The sequence below is a fragment of the Poecile atricapillus genome, chromosome 1 (assembly GCF_030490865.1).
Source record: "Poecile atricapillus isolate bPoeAtr1 chromosome 1, bPoeAtr1.hap1, whole genome shotgun sequence".
NCBI lineage: Eukaryota > Metazoa > Chordata > Aves > Passeriformes > Paridae > Poecile > Poecile atricapillus.
Window position 1 is genome coordinate 28,685,875 of NC_081249.1, and position 18,000 is coordinate 28,703,874.

The window sequence follows — 18,000 nt, forward strand, 5'->3', positions numbered from 1 at the left end:
TTTTGAGTGCAATTTTCTAAATGAAAAAGTAAACATTAATATCTGCAGAGATCTTACTGATCTTGTACGATAATTTAGAAAAATATCCCTATTAAGGATAGTTATATATGCTTTTTGTTGGAAATGCAATCACAGGATATGCACATAACTACAATCTGTAGAAAGATTAAGTAAATTAAATCACTCAATGTCTTTTTTCAATAGCTCTAAAGTTAAAAGTAATTTGCAAAGAAAATACTCAGTTTCAATTGGTTTGTAATATCTGTTAATGATCTTTGGAAAAATTTCTGATAACATACAGGAATTCCCTCAGGGGCAGGGTTGTGAATAAGTGGATTTTTTAAAGTTTGAGATGTCATTAGCTAGTGATTTCTTGGAAGTAAAAAGCTGTTACAGAATAAATTGCAGAGGTATACAAGTGAACAGGACAATCATTTTTATGAATAATATACATTATTTCCATTGCACTTTCTGCCCTCCAAAGAAATAATTTACAATCTAGCTTGCCATTACAAACACCCTGGAATAGCAACTGCAAGAGCATTTTGTGCTTACTTTATGTGTATTCTGTGACTTTACATAAAAGTACACGTTGGTGGTATAAAACCACTCGTGTAAGGAGCTGATTTGACCCTTTTAATATTTTCTGTTTTCTTTTTCTCCCCAATAGATAACCTTTTCAACCCACAAGGCTGAAATAACTTCTCTTAACTGAAATGACCCCAGCAGAACTATTCACTAGAAGACATCCTCCTTGATTTTTTGTAAGATGACTGGAGTTGTAGGTAAGTGCAATCATGGCAAAAGGTGCCCCTATTCTCTTGGTACCTTGTCAGCATTAACATATTCTTAACAGTTCAGAGATGAATCAAGTATCTATCATGCCCCACCACAGTAAGATAACATGAGATAAGGCAATAAGGACAAATGAGATGTCCTGGTTCTGCCCCCACCTTAGGACATCTCAGGTAGAAAAGAGTGCCAGAAACATCATAGAACACACTTGTCCATGGGGAATGTTGTCCTGCTTCCAAGGTTTAGTTATACAGCTCAACCATGGGCACCTGAGGATGGACCTTCTGCTTCCACAGGTTCCTGTGGGTGGTTTTGGATTTAGATGGGGATGGAAAGGATACTGCTCTGGGTAATGGGGCATGGGGAGTCCACTGTGTGCTGTCACACAGGTCAGAAGATACAGTTAATTGCAGACACTGACCTCTTGATTTCTTCACCTTCCTCCAAATATTTTTCACCCAAGACCTTGTTGGACTTGTCTGCTTTTTCTTGCAGACCTGCAGACAGAGTTGAAGACACACCATGCTAGCATGAATATTTCTGATGCCTCCAGGGTTCCCATACAAGGCTGGAGAAGAAAGAATTTGTTACAGTCTAGAATGAGATGTGACAGCCACCAGTTTGAAAAGCCTCCTAGACTTTCCTGACCCTCTAAATGCCCACTGTGATAGTTTACCATGGGTGAAAGTGCTGTCCTGACACTGCCTATTGATTGGCACATGCCATGAACCACTGGGATGGTTAGACATCATTGCATAGTAGCACCTAGTAAAATTCACAAATTTTTTAAGGCTACGAGCAACCGTTATTATCATCTAATCTGATCTTCTGTATAATGTATTCTACTGAATTTAACCCAACCTGAGCTTTGTATGAAGATTTGCTTTTATGCCTAAAAATGACTTCTCATTTACAAATATGATGCTGTTTCTCTCAGTACTAACCATGTGATAGCAAGTTCCATTAATTACATTGTAATTAATGTACATTGTCTGGAAAAGCAATTCCTTTCATCCATTTGAAATTCAATACCTTTTTGTTTCACCTTACAGGATAGGAAAGATTTTTTTCCTTTGCTGTTTATTAAGTTCAAAGATCTTGAGGACAAAATGTTATTTATATTATAGTCATGCTTAAGTAGAACTCTGACAGAGCCTGGGGATCCCATCACACAAAGTGAGGGAGACTGCACAAGTTCTTTGGGACTGAGATGCTTTTTAATAGACACATGGCACATTTTCAAGGAAGATGAGTGATTTAACTGAAAAAGTTGCCAGTCAAGTCAGTGGATTTGTACCTCTCAACCTCCTATGCCTTTCAGAGGAGAAAGATGGGGAAAAAGTGAAGTTTCTAAAACTTAGACCCAAAAAACGAGTTATCAGTGTATTCAAGTTCCTGGAAAAGAACGTTTTACAAGTGCTTGCAGTGACAGGACAAGGGGCAATGGCCTTAAGATGAATAATAGATTTCCATTAGATATTAGGATGAAACTCTTTACTATAACAGTGGTAAGGCACTGGAACAGGTAGCCCAGAGATGTGGGACACCCTACCTTTGGAAATGTTCAATGAACACCAGGTTCTATGGGACTCTGAGTAACCTTCTCTAATGGAAGGTATTCCTGCTTATGGAAGTGGGATTGGAATTAGATGATCTTTAAGGTCCCTTTCAACCCTAACTACTCTATGATCCTATGATTTAACAAAGGAAAACAAGTGCTTCTAATATGTTGCTCTGTGTCCTGTCCACTGTCCCAGTGTCAGATTGGCTGAAAGGTCTTTAAGACAACAGGGTACACTGAGGAAAATACCTGCCATATCTGGTTCATGAAAGGTCCCAGAGCTTTCCAAAAACTGCTGGGGTCCAAAGCAGTTTTTGAGAGACAGCAAGATGTATTCTAAGTTTATGGAGAGGGTTCATTCAGTTCAGTATGATTTGAATCATAGAATCATTAAAGACCTCTAAGATCATCAAACCCAACCATTAACCTAACACTGCCAAGTCCACCATTAAAGCATGTCCCTAAGTGCCGTATCTATGAATGTCCCATGAGGATATATCTTTCCTGAGAGACAAGCTAGTGCTCATGTTCGTTCTCTTTTCTCAAGAAATTTCCCATCCTTTTGACTTTTATCATTTTTATTACCATTTTCTGGACTTTTTCTATTTCTACTTTCTTTTTTCAGGTATAAGGTGACCAAATTTGAAGACAGTATTCAAAGTGAAGATGTGCCACTGATTTATATAATAGCATTATAATATTTTCCATATAATTCTCTAAAACTCTTTTCTTTGTACAAACCCTGCAAGATTCTTTTAATTCTTTGAACTATAGTGCCTTTTAACATCTGTAGTTTACTCTGATCAGATTTTAACAAAGGAATAAAAGGCTCCATTTTTCACATAGAATTTTATTTATTGTTTGAACTTTAGAGGAGAAATTGGTTAACTTACAATTTAAAATTCTTGGCAATGTAGACCATTGGGCAAGGATTTCATTATCAGCCCTTCTATACTTTTTGTAGAAGTGTGTGAGGCTGAAAGTTAGGGTACAAGATCTTCACTCTTGGGCTTGTCTTTTGCTTTATAGATGTAGACAAAACCTAATTTGGAGCTACCAGCATCCCCAAAGATGTCAGAAAGGGCATTAACCTGTACCCCCTTCCTGATGAAACATGTTGGAACCCCACATTTACATGCTGCTCATCCAGGACCAAGTGTTCATGCAGCACATTAATTTTTCCATCTCCCACATACTGTACTTCACACTTCCACGCCACACCAGGGAAAGACCCCTTTGTAAATGATGCACTTGATGGCTGCAGAGAGTGAGGATCTTGCTCTTGTGTCATGTCTTGGCATTATGCTTTCATCAGGATATTAGAAAAGGCTCAGGGAAAATGGTTACAACTATTCTATCGCTTGAGACACTTCCGGCAGTTCCTGCCTTGCCTTAGAATTACCAATCCAAGTGGTGACCCTGCCTGACACTACTTGTAAAAGCTGACAAGATCACAGCCTGAAGCACTATAGCCACAGGCTCAGTGCTGGCTACCAAAATGTCTGTTTAGTATTTTCAAGAAATGCTGCTCTAAAGATTTACAATACCAGCTGCTAGATATATGGACAACACCAACCAACAGCCCTGACCCTTGAACATTCAGCCCCACTTACACAGGTATTTGTGTCTCTCAAGGGGCCAACACTGAGCTGCCAAAAAATAGTGATTCCCTACCTGTAAGCGAGTGGATTTTAAGTACTATTTGATTATATATACCAAGACATTGGGTATTTGAAAACTATGAAAGTATTTGAAAACTATGGTCTTGAGTTCAGAATTCATGGTTAGTTTTTTTGTCAGTTGCATTACTGCTTTAGCAATAGAAAGATCTTTGCTATTTTTGTGTAATATATAGAATTTATTCTTAGTTTGGTGTAGAGAATTTTCTTCACTCTTCCAAGACCAAAGCAGTTTTTCATTAGAAGTTATTTTTAGATGAACTGCAGTTTCCTCCCTAGCAAAAATTTTGGCTGCACCAAGTGAAAGCAAATGCACATTTCCTCAGATATCTCTAAGGATAAACACAAGTTTAAATATAAAAAAAAAATTTAAGTGCTTGGTTGTATATATATTCATACACCAGATGCATTAAGTTCTTGCAAGGTAGTGTGGGATTTTTTTCCCCTCTTCTTTTTAGCAAAGACTTGGAACAGACATTGAGGTCCTATTGCTCCTGTCGGAAACTTCTGTTGTCTGCAGTGTGAATTGGATGGGACCCAGAGAAACCAAATACAGACAAGTAATGATGAGTTGGCCATACAAGCAAGGAAAATCACAGATAACAGGTGCACACCAATTAGCAATGTATCTTTTGGGTCATCCAGTACATCATCCTGACACAATGAAGTTGTTTCTTATGGCATATTTTTTGTGGGTTTTTTTGTGCCTAGATTAAATTTCCTAAGTGATACCATATCTCAAGGGAGAGGTTGTGTTGCCTAGAGTATCTTGTTGTCAGGACTTTTTTTCCTTTCTTAACATCATCATATTTCTTCTTTTTACATCCCTTTGCAAATTTCCTTCTTTGCCTTTGATCTCTTTTAACTATTGTGATGTTGTGTTTAGTAAGCATTAAGGCAACTCATAGATATTTAGCTGACTTAATCTTCCCTAATGTAGCAGCCCTTTCCGCCTTCTTGCTATTCTTAATTTCTTCTTGTGACACAGCTGCCTGTCAGTATTTTTTTAGTTATGAGATTTTAAAGATGTGATTTATTTCTCTGATCTAACAAGAGATCTGGTATAGAGCTGAGCACCCTTAGTGTCTTGTCTCCAAAAGCCCCTGCTGATGTGTCCAGGGGAGAGCTGCAAGCTTTCTGAACAGGCACATAGGTAGAGTATCCTGCTTGAACCACTTCCTTGGCGCTACTTTATTGGCCCACAAAATACTATTAAAACAGTTAACCTAGGAGTTCAGGAAAACAAGTACATGGCATTTTGCATTTTTAAATTTATTTTCTATATCTCATAATGTAAAAAGACAGAATAGCACAGATCAAAAATCTTTGATGCTGTTGAGATTTTCTAACTCTTGGTCATGAACATAACAGACTAAAATTATGGAAGACATCATCTTCCATGACTTCATCTAAGTGCTAGGAGAGTACACTGTAGAATGTAATTATATACATAGTCACAAGCCTAGATGTTCACTTCAGGCAATAAATTCTGATCTACAGACTACAACAGCCCTTTTGTGCTAGATGAGATTTTAGTTGCAATTGACTGTCTTTACCTTTGTGTTCTGTTGGATTGGAGGAATATAATTTTAATCTGCTCTCTTTAAATTTTCATTAAGGAATGGTTCAGCTACCTGCAGCCTCATCCGATGATGCTTAATGATCTCAGCTAGCTCGATCTTCTGTGCACCAGCAGGGACTTCCTTAAATTGGTCAACTGTATAGAACGTTGTTTTCAAGTTTAATGTAGTTGGAATTAGCCTTATAAAATAATGGCGTATCTAAAGGCAGATTATATACATAGCACAGACATGTATGTGTGCATTTATATGTGCATGTGTGTGTATACATGTGTATATATATGTAAGTGCACACATATGTACAGAAATGCTGATGCTATTCACCTTTTTGAAATCTTTACAGCTAGTATTAACATGAATGTGCTGTTAAATTTGCAGTGTTATGCATTTTTGTTGGAGTTTACTTCTGTAAGATAAAACCATAAAGATAAGCTGTGAAACTCGTGCAGCTGATGACATAATTCTAGAATCTCGTGATGCTGAATCTCATATTTGTAGGAGTGTGGGATGGATGTTCCTCACTGAAATAATTATACTGCCTATTGCAATATATGCTTCCTTGTTTTTATGTGGGCACAGAGATGTCCAAACTATTAAACATATATGGTACAATGAGTCCTGTGTTCCTTATTTATTCTAAAGAAGGCAATTAATTTCTATGGTTTTATTGTATAATAAAGCAAACTACTCTAAGAATCTCTTATGAACATAGCAATAATCTGTGACAATATGCATATTTACTTTTAATAATGATGTCCAAATATACATATGTGCATATAAATATGTATATATGTATATACAAACACACACAGACATATACGCAAATTAAATGGAACCAATTAGAATGTGGCATTAGTAGATTCAGAGCTTACCTGTTATGGCTGTGTGAAGGGATAATTTGAGCTACAAGGACATGTAAGAAAGTACAGCTCAATATATTCCACTGGCTCATTCTCATTATGCTCACCCATGACAGGCTGTGTGGTAAGATGGAGTACCAGCAGATATTTGTAATGACAGAGCTTTCAAAGTAGTGCAACACCCCTAACTTCCTTCCAAATCTTGGTGTTTGCCAGTGCTTAACTGAGGCTGGTTCTTAAGGTCAGATGTTCATATATAAGTTATTCAGAAAGAATCTGGTTCTTTATGTTTGAACTGTATATATGTTCAACATATAGGCTTTTTGTTGCCCATGGATTTGCATTTGAGCTCGCACATGCTTGTCTACTACCCGCAAAAATGGTGCATGTTTCCCTCTGATACCATACCCTGTTGGCCTGGGATGTCCTCTATCAGTTTCTTCACTGTCTTGTGGGCTACATAAACCGAGATTTGGATGGCAGCTCTTTCTTTTTACTGGCACTGAAAAATCCATCAGTTGCTATGTTGAGAAAGGGAGGAAAAGCAGATTTACTTTTACATCGCCCATATTACACCCCCTATGCTCAACTAACCAGGAGCACAGCAAAAAAAAGCCCAACTAAGCTTCAGTTGTTGTGTGGGACTTTTCCTGGTGGATGTGAATAGAATCTGGAAGTACACATGCTCCTCCCTGGTAGAGAAAAGCAAACAGATTTTATCTATTTGCAATTGAACTCAGAGAAAAATAACCAGGCACAGAAAGCATGCTTGAAGGTAAGACATGAATATAAGTAAAGATAAATTTCACTATACTAAATTCAAAGGAAATGTGCCACATTGTTATAATTATTACAGAGAACATGTGCTAATTAATTATTACACAGTGCTGGTGCAAGAGTTGAGTATTCCATATGGGACAAATAGAGGAACTGACCCTGGGCTGTTGTTGACTCTTGCTTAGAAGCTGGTGTCTGAGGAGCATGCCATGAATGGCCTTGTGAAAATGAGACTTGTGAGTTGATTTGGTCTTAGAAATTACTTTTCACAGGGGTTTGAAAAATATTTTAAATCTATGATAAATTTTAGTTGTACTGGATGACTGCTGAGTGTGTGCAGTGTGTTCAAAAGCAGCTTTTTGTTTATCATACCACCTGGGGAACTCAAGCACTAAGCATCAGGCCTTCCGAGGAATTCAGACAAATAATAGCATTGCTGTTTGGGGATCTTCAGCACTGCCAGAACACTTCCCTGTTGACGAAATCAAGGAGACCTGAGCATCAAGGGGTTCAGAAAAGCATTGACCATATGCCTGTCAGTCTCTTTTGGACCTGCACTCATTTCTAGAGTATTGACGCTGCTTTTGCTGGAGGAGCATCTGGGAAGATGTTGAGGGGAACAGGATGGGTCTGTCCTCATTTCTGGAGGAGGTATGGGTCTCCTGCTAGCCAGAGGTCTGTGCAGGGCTGTTTCCCTGCAGCAGGCTTGCTTGGCTTACAGACACCCACCCTGCTAGTTCCAGGATGGTACGTGTGAGCAGTGTTGGCTGTGCTCACAGGCTGGCGATGCTCCTGTTTGCCATCAGCCTTCCCTCCTGGATCAGGGCCGCTACCAATTGCTGAGGGGTGGCCAGGAGCAGCTCCCTCTGGTGAAACTCTTTTGTGCTTTTATCTCCCTCCTCTTGGCAGTAAGCTGCCACTGGCTCCCAGCCATGGCCCTCTCGCCCTCCCCAGTGCCCAGCTTGCATGCTCAGCCAGTGCCTACATCTCTTCCAGCAGCTGGCCCTACTCTTCCTCCACAGCTGGCTGCTGCCCCCTACTGTGGTAATTATTATTTATTACGGATATTCAGTGTACATTATGTGTCCAGAGTCCAGTACAGTCTGAATCACAACCAGGGTCCCACTGTGTGGGCAGAAGCACATGGTCATACGGAGTTGTTTCACATTGATATTCACTTGACTCTCACACAGGGAAAGACTGAGGGGAAAGGGGTGAAGGTGGCTGTTGGCACCTATTAGCACTATCTGATGTGACACCTACTCTCTGTGCTGTGTTATGTGACTCCTGCAACAGCACAGCTGAGCACAGAGCTCCTTTTTCTCCACCTTGCTATCAGTAGCAGGTCTCCCGCTATTCCTGTTACCTAGCTGGAAACACCTGAGGTGTTTTCAAAATTCATGGTTGCTACATAATCATAGTTTAACTCCCTGTTGCTGTGAGTGCAGACATTGCTGGGCACAGCATGGCTATGTGGGATACCATTTTCTTTCCTATTTCTCTCCATCATCGTCTTCTCTGGGTTTCTATGTTCATGCCAGTTCCTTTGTTCAGGCATCCCTCTCCTTACACTTCAGTATTCCTTCACACCCTGCCTCCCTGAAAACACTACCCTCAGTTAAAAACAGAGGAACTGTAACTCCCACAACTTAGTGCACAGGCAAAAGCACCTGGAGGGAGAAGCAGCTTTCTGTACATTTGGAAAAATACAGAACGTTGGATATATTCCACGCATATAGGTGCATGTGTGAGAGGCAGGTTCTCAGCTGTGCTGAATAGGGCTAGCCCTGTTCAAGAAGGTGGAGCAATACTGCTCTATTGCAGCTGAGGATCTGTCCCAGTATGTAAATGTAAATATCTATTTTTACAAACCCTCCTCCAGTTTGCTTTAAAAAAAAGCTTTCTCTTTAGACACTGGAAACATACAAGCCAGTCAGAAGTGTCCCACTTTCTGTATTTTCTCTAATTCCTACCTGTGACTTCCTTTGAAAGCTTTCAAAATCTAATGAATTCAAGAGACAAAGCAAATTAAAACTGAAGAAGCTTTGCCTTCAGTACACTGGGCCTAGTCTACAGGAACTAAAAAAAAACTAGGAGAGAAAATGAAAGGGTACAAGGCAATGTAAATCCAGATAATTGAAAATGTTTGATTGTAAGTGGGCTCACCAAACCCAGCAAAATTTTCAGTCTGTTACTTGCTATCTTCTGCCCTTTCAGCTAGCTGCAGCAAGTTAATGTAAAGAACAAATACTTACAGTCTCTGCATCAGAGCACTTTTTGCCATGAATCACTTTTTAAATTGTTTTGGGTTTACATTTAATTGCTTCCTTTGCATGCTATGTGTACACATGCACTCCTCCCACCCCCCATATTTCATACGTAACTGTCGTGTAGGCTGAAGTCTTTGAATATGGAGTATTCAAACCTCAGAGCACAAACCTCAGGAGCTGCAACCCAGGAATTGATTTGTCCTGTTTTAAGATGGGAACCACATGTGTGACTTGAATCCAGATCTTGGGTGGATTCTGGATATGCTAATTTGAATGCATCAGGATTTGGGATTCAGGCTCATTTATTTGTTATGACACTGATACCTACTACTGGGTGTGCACCTTTCCCTGCCTCAACAGAGAGAGAAATGCTTCTCATATTCACTTCTTCCAGACTGATTTGTAGTTCATTTCAGGGTGAAATCATCATAACCAAGTTTTGTTTCTTAATCTTCTCTGTGACAATTGCTTATAATTGACCTCTGTGAAACCTTTAGAATTTTTGGATCATTTGGTCACCTTTCTCTGAGAAGAAAGTTGTCATCCCACTTTTTCTCTGAAGGCTGCTCCACTGGTTTTTCAAAGTGACCAGGTACACTTTCCCCCCTTGTAACAGCCTTAGTGGTTTGGGAGGCTGAAGAACACCTTTATGAGGTGTTCTTGTCCAACAAACTCTCTCTTGAGCTGTTATTCAGAACTGTTTTTTGGGCTTCCTGAAACTGTGGCAAACTTCAAAGCTCTTTTATTCCCAGGATTTTCCTCATCTCCTTTTGAAGACAGGCAACATAATAGGGCTTCCCAGCCTTCTTGTGCTGCTCCATTTTTCAAGGGAAGAAGGCATCCTCCTGTCAGTATCTTGGCTTTTTCTCACTTTATTTCCCTTCAGAACTCCCAGATGAACACCATCCGGTTGTGGTGATTTACTGCACTTGAGTTTCTCAAGTTACTCTACAACTTCCTCCTTAGAGACTTCAGTCTGTATAAAGGCCACACTCTGATTTTCTTTGCAAAATGCCTTTGGCACAGGAATTTCTACACTACTCTCAGCAGCAGACACAATGCAAGAGATTAATTTAACTCCTCTTCTAGCTTGTTGCACTCTTCTGACCCACTGTATATGGATTTGTGGGGATCTCTGCAATGTCTTTGTGCAAAGTCCAGGCTAAGAATAATCACCAACAGGTGAAACATGTCTCTCAACTGGTATTCTCTTGCTGTTCCACTGGAGGATTTTTCTGTATATTACTACAGCCACTCTCAGCACATCTTACTTGACTGGTTTATTAAGCCCAGTATCATTCCTCTGCACTACATCTGTCACAGGCGGGTTAAAGCCTCACTAATGCAAACTGGCAGTGTCCCTAGGGAGATGTTCAGGTGAGGAGCTGGTCCTGCAGGAGACCCTTCTTTAGTGCTTTGGCAATCCACCCCCTGACACATCACAGCAAAGGGGCAGGATGAGTACTCAGCATCAGAACCCAAGAGGAGTGGGGTTTGTATCCAAGCCTGTGGTCTGGCCCTCATCAAGTGAAAAGCCCTTTGGTCTTTTGTCTTTCATAAAGGGAAGTTGGAGGGTTGGAGCAATCCTTTCTCTTTTCTGCTCTTTCTCTCATATACGTTTATTTCTGTTCCTTCCCACTCCCTTTCTGTTTTGAGAAAGACAGAAACTGCAATATGGCAAATCCAATCTTTAATTATTTTGAAGGACAGAACTAAAACATCAGAAATAGGGCAAATACTCTCCATGTCATGTTTTATGCTCTGACTGGTGTAGATTTGCCTTCAGTCCAGATAATTAAAAAGAACATCAGTTTTATGAAAACACATGCTCACAAATGCTACCGAGCTTTGTGACTTAAAACTTATTTCAATGAACTCTGATGACCATTACTTGGTCTGTTTATAGAGTCAAACCCAAGAAATTATTTTAATTTATACTGCATTCACTAAAGATACATATGTTTGAGACACAGACAAACATCCCTTTGATAGGGTATGGATATGGGATTGATATTCACTATAGCTGCCTAAGGTCCAGATATGGAGACTATATCAGAAATCTGTTCCGTGACTTGATCCATCAAAGAGAAAAGTATCTATGCTGTTGAGTTCGTCCTAGCTTTCTGAAAGGAGAAGCTGTAGAAAGCCTACTGTGGGCATCCTTGTTTTATTAACTTTCTTGTTTTAAATGAAGAATTAAGATCTGACAGCTCATATTTCTCATATTTTGTGAATAGAGACCCTGAGCTTCCTAGAACTTCCTAAATTGAGGTGGAATATATCTCAAGATTCATAACTGCAGAGCTGTCAGTTGAAGTCCAGACTAAAATCTATGTTAAGACACAAGCAGGCATGCTCATCCTTAGCACATCTGTTTATAAAAAATGAAAATACCTTAGAAATTAATTGGGCCTCTTGTTTTCTAAAATTTGGGAATTCATATACAGAGCAGGATTCTTTATAAGTTGCTGTGGCTGTCTTAGAATTAGCTATCTTGTTTCAGGTAATTTTCTTTTCCTGTCTGTCATGGGTGGCACCTCCAGGTCTCTGTTTTCAGAGAGGTTTCAAAATGGTTTTGACCATTTCATATGTCCATCATAGGATGGTATCTCCTGTGGCCATGTGAAAATAAGTCTCTGGTATTAATGAAGTGTCCTTTTCTCTCTCAACTACAGAGGGACTGTCGGCAATCGCCTTAGACCAAACCACTCAGGTGATACTATCTCCTTATTAAAGTCTTAGTTGATTAACATTTTTAATTTAGGGGAAGTAATTCTGATTTGATGCATGTTTTTCTTTTACTGTAGTCCACAATAATGACAATACCTCCCAAACATCCATTTTCTAATCTGTTTTTATTGAAATTATATCCAGTTTTTATGCTTTATGTAAGGAGAAATGCTGCATTCTTGGTATAATTTTCATAATCTACAGGTATTTTTATTTTAACTTGCAATATTTTGACTGAATGTAGTGATATACTAGGATTCCACTTAGGATATGAGCAAAATGATCTTGTAGTACTGTACAAAGTTAAGATACAGATAATAAATTGTAGGGAGGCAGTTTTAAGATGTTTCTCCTAACTGATATAACCAACTTTGTACAATTGTAATATTAACAAAATATATCAGAATACATATTTGAATTACTTTGAAAGCATCATTTCAATGGCCAGAAAAAATATAATGTGTTGATATTTATAAAATATGGTTAGCAATAACTAAGTGAAGTTATTGAAATTGTACCATACAGCACATAAGGCAATTTCTCTATTTTTACACTCTGCCTTCTCACAAAACATGCAAGTTACACAATGTCCAAAAAATAAGGAGATCAAAATCTTTCAGAGGCCATTGGGAAGAGTCGCCTAAAGGTATACAAAGCACAGAAGACAACAACAAAGAATATTCCTATAGAGATCTATAGCTCTTCTTAACTAGGAAGCAAGGCAAGGCATGGCCTTTTATTTTAATAATGCTTCCAGAACTTGAAAAGCCTGTTACATGGCCGTGCTGGTGAGAGAAGGGTACCAACTAGTGCTGTTGGAAAGGTACAAAAAGCAGCAGACTTTTATTTTGGCTTTTGGGTTACTTTGAAGTCTCTTTATGGTGTGGCACACATGTCCTGTCAGGACACAGGCTGGTCCCTTCTCAAAACCTCTTCATCAGCAATCAATTTTTCTCATTAAAACTTGTGTGCCATTTTCTTTCTCTACTCTCTTCCTCTCTAAGATACTGAAACTATTGTTCAAACCTCAAGTTCTGGTTCACCTGCCAGTGGTCTGATCATACCCACCATTGCATCTCCTCACCCCCTAACTACACCTTACCCAGGAGTGTGCAACACCTTCCTCTCCTCTTCATGGGATTTTTGCCAGGACTTAACAAGGAAGATAGGACAAGACAGATAGTGCCTGTAAGTGCTGCCTCCTGTGTCAGTCAGACTTCTAAAAATCCTCTATGCTCCCATATGGCTTACTGTGGGCAACTACAAGAAAGCTACACAGAATATTTTTTGGAGAATGATTTCATTGCATTGCCTTTCTCAAAAATTTCTGCATAGTCCCATGCAGTAGTCTGTACTTTTGTTTGGGATGATAGGAAATATTCACAAATAACAAATAGCTGCTCTCATCATCTTCATTGATGTCAAAGACTGTTGTGTAGGTGAACCTGGACAAAAAGCCTATTGTAAAGTGTGAATCGAGTAAAGACTATGTTGGAACATCCCACACAATTGAGCACATTTGCAGGGATGATTACTTCTTCACTTCACAGTACTCAGTATATTGCTCACTTCTCTCGGTAGGACCTACTTCCTGATGAAATACTACCAAGTGGAGGAGATCTGTGCCATAGGTGTGACTGTCGATTCAAAATAAGTAATTAGTAAACATCTTTCTGTTGGTGTTCCAAACAGAAATGAGCCAGAAATGAACTTTAAACACAAAAAAAATATTAATTACATCCATTCTATTCTGGGGGTGATTCACAGCTGTCTTCTGTCTGCAAATTTTCATCAACACTGAAAAATTTTGACAAATCTAAGAAAATGTCAAGACCTTGGCATAAATCTGTGACTTGCTCATGCATTTGGGTATAGTCAACAGTTCCTCATTTAGTTACAAAGCATTTTTAAATTTACCTATTAGTTCTGGGCTCTTTAAGACTTTCCAAAAGTTCTGACACAAATTTGGATGTAGAAATAAGATTTTAAGGATAGATGTACATAACTCTCTGAATAGTTATGATGCAACCTTGGCTTACAAGAGTCTGTTCTTGGAGGAATTTTGAATCTTCAGATGCCAATGTCACAGTTTAGGGCCATTTATAAAATTTGTGAGTCTTGCAAGTGGCTCTGAACCTTAGTGTACTTGGGAGGACCCATGACACTCTGTGTGATTTCAAAGTGGCATCTTGCAAAGGCAGGTTTTGTTCTTCTTTTTCTCCCTATAGGTCATTGAAAATATGCAAATCTGTGTGATCTGCTTCTCATACAAAGGGTTGGAAATTCAACTATGGATCAAAGATTAGAGCATATGCCTATTATTGCAGCTGCCAGTTAACCGATCCAAATGTTTAACTCTTTAAAGAAATAGAGGGTCAGCAGCTTTCTGAATAATTGTTTCCAGACAGTCCTCTGTTAGTTGGATTTCTATATCACATTCAACTTCAATTGCTGCTGCCATTTATCTCCGTTCCACAGAGTCTAACTTTACTAAATTCACATGTTATTATTTGAGCCACTTACTCTTAGACACATCCAGAGCAGTCTCCATGCCCGTTGATTGTTTTTTTGTGGTGCCTCATAGATTAAAAGGGAAAAAAAGATGCCATCTCAACACCTGCCCCTGGTCTTTTGTCATGCTAGGAAGTGCAGAGACAAAAAAATCAGGCCATAAATGACTCAAAAAATGACTCAGGAATAAAACAAGTCAGGGTGTGTACCAACCTTTTTGAAAGCTTATCTTCACTTCAGTGTCAACAGTCAGAATGGAATGTGTTTTGATGACAGCTATGGTGCCACCTTGTGAGAGAACACTTTTTCACTGGGCCACAATTCCTTGTCCTTCAGTCTTGTCTTGCCCTCATGAAGTAAAGACCTTCAGAGGTTTTCTCTGATCATATCCTTTGTCCCACTCTGGTGGGCACTACCTCAGTCTCAAGCCCCATGGACATGGGACCTTGTGTTGGGGTCAGCATTACCATCCACATTTCAGTGCTTCCTGCCAGAGTTACCAGCCACTGTCTGCTCCAGGCTTTCATGCTGTGTCAGTCTCCTTCACCATTTTCCTCCTTCTTTGGCGCAGCTGCAAACCAAGCAGTTACCTAAAATGAAGCAAAAAATGGTGTAGGGGTTTTATTTTTAGACGATGGTAAACTGAAAAATAAAACATATTACAAGTTTGTACTTATTCCAGTTTTGGTCTGGATTATACCATGCCAGCAGGCCCTACTTCATCAAGTAGCCAAGTCTCAAGTTAAATGCTTTCCTCAACAGATACTTGATTTTGAGAAAGAGACCAAATGTGCTAGTCTAAACTAAAAAGGACTGAGGAGGAAAAAGGGTTAAGGACAGGGTCCAGGCCCTTAGCATCTCCTCAGGAGGAATGATAAACACCTCTCTTTGGCCAGGTCCTGTTTCCTACACCTTTCTGAGGAGCAGTAATGGAGAGTGCTATTTATTATGTGTTGGGATGAACGTAGGGAATGTTTTCCACCATTTAAAAAAATAAAATCCAGAATTTATGGGAGTTTGAAAAGCAATTTCCTTTTAAGGTGCAAATTCCTAATTTGCCACATAAAAGTACAGGAATTAAGTGCTAAATCCTTCTTTGCCAGTGAGACCTGTGAAAGGAGGTACGAAAAAAGAGTTACTGTTAGGTTTCTATTCATGTCTCCTGAAAGCCAATGTATGCAAAAGTGCACTGAAACAGCCCTGATTTTTTTTTTCAAAGCCTTCCTGCCGTTTCTGACTGACTTTTAAAAAATGAACCCTTGTCCAGTTTTATTTGTGTGGTGGGTTCTGATTTTGTTCTGCCTGTACTGTATCACTTTTCTCTCCTCGCCATTAATCTTCCATGAATGCTCCCTGGGGCACAGTTCTCCCTTTTCTGCATGGAGAGTTTCTATTGAAATTAATGGACTTTCTTCTCATGGGTGGAAGGCAGAATACACCCTCATATCAGCCCTGTTGCAAAATAATATTATTCATTGAAAAAAAGTGTTAGTCTCACTCCTGAAAGCTCAAGGTCTAGTCAGGCAAGTTATAGTGGGAGATCCCAACAGGAGGGCTGGTACAGAAGTGAGAACTACTTGTCCAACTTGAAAACAAAAGCCAGAACAGAAGACTTTTTAAATGTTGGAACAAAACCCTATGGAAAGTTAGTGGATACTGTGTGATATAAGTGTACTGTCCCAAACCTAATTCTAGGGCAGATCCATCTGGTGGAATACAGTGCAGTGGAGATATCCATTAGTGACCTGTAGAACCAGGCATATTCACAAGAGCAGCATGGGTCACCAAAGACTAATTTGATCTGCAAAGAGGTACTACAGATTGGCCAGAGGTGCAAATAAAGTTATGCAAGGCCATGCTAATAAAGGTATATTGTGCTGTGCAGATGTATCATCTCATTTGGAACTTGGGCTTGGGAGCTTGGACATCTTTGACACAATTGTGCATTGCACAATGTACACATGCTAATAAGCATGGCTACATGCCCTTAGAGGCTTAAATGGAAAAGTCTTATGTTCCTTCACAGAGAACCCATTGCTGAATTAAAGAGGGTGTTGACAACCTTCAATTGAAACTGCATAAATTCCCATAGGAAGGATATTTGCAATATGAGATCTTGAGGCAGGCGGATGACATTATAAAATATACTACAGTATCCAAGTTTAGTAAAACAAACACACTATATTTAAGTAGGCTATGGAAATGTAAATATGCTTCAGGACTGGCCCCAAGCAGTTTATGTTACAGTAATGTTGCTGTCACATTTTGGATAGATCATTACTGTAGATATTATAATCTAAGGCTAGGAAATAGAAATTAATATGCATAGAGAAATTTAAACAGAGGATAAAAAGGCCTCTTTCCTCAACAGTATTTTCAAGAATGATCCCCACCTCCACCTTGTAATTAAAAAACCAAACAAATAAGCCTGTCTAAAGAGGCATTACATGGATGCCTCTCCAATATTTTTTAATCATTTGGGTTATTTCACAGTGAAGTCCTTCTAGTAAGGATGACTCCTTCCATGGTGCCTGTTTGCTCCCCATGATTCTTTGTACCATGCAGTGCTAGAAAGGGTAGCAAAGGTTTGACAACCACAGTGGCAGGCAAATAAGGATTTCTTGTATGTTTACAGTTTGTGAAACTTGATTGTTGTGTAATTAACATGCCAGTTACCCTTGGATTTTCAGTTTTAGCAACCGATGTGTTTTTAGTGTTTACATTTGATTTGAGCATCTCTGACAAAGCTCTTGCTACTCATTTGTGTGTATTTGTATTTTGGTTGAAGATTATATACATATCTATCAAGATGATTGCTTTAAATAGTGCTCTATCTGCTCCTTCCACCAAACCTGGATCACTTGCTTTAAGATTAGCCTTGTCAAATTTACTTAAAGTGACCAGGCAAATACATACACTAATTTTGTTATAGGCAAAATTAACTAATGCTCTTTTTCATGGTGAGGTGCTGTAATGATTTTATATAGCAGTCAAACTATTTAAATACTAATGCTGTCTTCATGCTGTAATCACCATTCTAGTCAGATGTCATTTTTAGTAGCCTATAGGGAATTCCATCCCTTAATTATTCTTCAATACACAAACCAAGCATTCTTTAATTGGTGTAAATTGAACAGTGTTCCAACGCAAACAAGAAGAGGACAAACTAATCAATGATTCTGTGCATGTCTATTGGAAAGCTATTGCCATTAGATCAAGTAACGAATCCTCGACTCC

At 39.1% G+C, this 18,000-nt stretch overlaps 1 long non-coding RNA gene across 4 annotated transcripts in view; it reads left to right on the plus strand.

The window, feature by feature from the left end:
• LOC131573458 (uncharacterized) overlaps nucleotides 1–18,000 on the plus strand; it is a 53,090-nt gene that overhangs the window by 33,765 nt on the left and 1,325 nt on the right. For 3 of the 4 annotated variants that reach the window (XR_009276201.1, XR_009276202.1, XR_009276199.1), the window contains exon 5: nucleotides 671–785. This is a non-coding gene — a long non-coding RNA (uncharacterized LOC131573458). Of the gene's footprint in view, nucleotides 1–670; nucleotides 786–2,981; nucleotides 3,229–18,000 lie in introns of those variants that run through there. The other variant, XR_009276200.1, reaches the window with a different exon arrangement.